Source organism: Epinephelus moara, chromosome 20 (assembly GCF_006386435.1).
Source record: "Epinephelus moara isolate mb chromosome 20, YSFRI_EMoa_1.0, whole genome shotgun sequence".
NCBI lineage: Eukaryota > Metazoa > Chordata > Actinopteri > Perciformes > Serranidae > Epinephelus > Epinephelus moara.
Genome location: NC_065525.1, coordinates 35,969,995 through 35,971,848, shown reverse-complemented (window position 1 = coordinate 35,971,848; position 1,854 = coordinate 35,969,995). Strand labels below are relative to the sequence as shown.

Genomic DNA, 1,854 nt, shown 5'->3' with positions numbered 1-1,854 from the left:
ACCCAGGACCCAGGGAAATATTAATTATGATATAAAATTATTTAGCTGCCCTTTGACCTTCTTACTGTAGATACAGAGATGTGTTCATATCTAACCCGCTTATAGCTTTTAATAAGACTTAACTGAACAAGCTTTCATTGTTGAGACCACATGTTGTGGTTTCTAACTCGTACAGAGAAATGACTTTTAGGTTGGGCAATTGTCATGACTTTAATAGCAATAAGAACAAAGGAACTCACTGTGTGAACGAGGAGTGATGTGCAGGATGAGCTACTTCTTCACTACTTTTAATGAAAAGTGATAAAGAGTTTATAACGGATGTTGAGAGAGAGATGATTAACTATGATAATCAGGTCAGGGTGTCATGTCTCTCAACCGCCTCCAAGTGCACTCTCGTATCTTCTTGCTCTCCATGCAGTTCTCATACTCACAGAATTGAAGTAACATGGCCACTGTTTTTTTGTTTGTCCTTTTTTTCAGTTTTTTTTTTTTGTCCTGTTGCAGCAGAGTGTTGCCAGTGGACACACTTCAGTGTAGAGGGCTGTGATGTTTATTACAACTTCAGCAATATCTGCTGCCTCACGTGTGAAACACAGATCTGGAGTTAGCACAGTAGTAGTCTGATTCACTGGATGTGGACTATGACTATGGCCTTTATTTAGGCTGACTTTCTCCCTTCCTTCTGCTATCTGTTACTGTTTTGAAACATTTTCTTAGCTACAGGAAACAACAATTACAACCTCTGAAGTAACAACCTACACACTGAAAATGGCCAGTTGTGACGTTGATTTGGAACGTGCTATAAGGCATGTCTGCTTTGTTATCAAATTATGTCTCTCTCTTTATCAGTAGAAGTTGAATGTCACAGTCCACATTCATCTGATACTGTTTTTTTTCCTGTTGTATTTTCTTTTGCGGCAAATTAGCCTTTTTAATGATAGTGCTCACCTCCTCACGTGCAAATGTTCCACCAAAACAATTTCCCCTCTGGCAGTATTTTGCAAAGGCACCATTCTGGACTTTGTGCCTCACTAGACAATTGTAGTTGGTTTACAGAAATCTGAAGAAGCCAGAGCATTTATCCCCTAAAGCCAAATGATAATGTGTGCTGTGGACATGGGGCTGACTGCACAAGGCTAGCACATTTGTGTGGCTCAGGAAAAGTGTCCCAAATAACTGGCATATTTATTGTGAGATCACAGAATTCCATAAAAATCATCAGTTATACCTTGAATAATTAAGATGCATTGAAAAATAAAGTAACACAGAGACTTAGACATCAGTTTTACAAATGCAGCAGACATAATGTTCTCTGAAGACACGTGATTCATGGAGCTGGGTCAGTAAAACAGCTCTCACTCTCACACCTAACAGCTTGAAGCATACACATAATGACACCATTTAAGAAATTCCCTCCTAAACCACTGACTGAAAAAATGAGCTCAAGACTATTTTCTAACCACCTTTTTGAATCAGAACCATCGCAAACTTTCCCCACCCTGCTACTGAGTCACTGGGCCCTATTTAAGTGATTTAGAGTGCATGTTCTGAAGTGCAGGGTGCAGGTGCATTTAGGGCAAGTCCAGCTCCACTTTTCTAGTGAAATGGCGCAAATCTGGGTGCAAAGTAAACATGCTTTTAGACCGAGAGTTGTCTTGCTTTGATCTGAATCAGGGTCTAATTTTGTTACAAAGTTGTATAATTGCCTAGAGTTGGTTTGTGTTCTCACGGCAGCATTTACAAGCGGACCAGATCAAATGCCTTGCGAGAGAAAGCTGCTCTTGATTGTTCAGAATTTCCATGCAGGAAAAATCCAGAAAGTAATCAAAACATTGAAGAAGAGTACACTTGCAA

General features: G+C 39.7%; 1 protein-coding gene across 1 annotated transcript in view; it reads right to left on the bottom strand.

Annotated features, from left to right (window-relative positions):
* The window catches only part of LOC126408558 (mannose-binding protein C-like), a 7,816-nt gene extending 7,540 nt beyond the window's left edge, over window positions 1-276 (bottom strand). The window contains exon 1 of the mRNA XM_050074183.1: window positions 240-276. The gene's annotated coding sequence lies outside the window, so the exon portion shown is untranslated. The remainder of the gene's footprint in view (window positions 1-239) is intronic.
* Window positions 277-1,854: the final 1,578 nt, after the last annotated feature.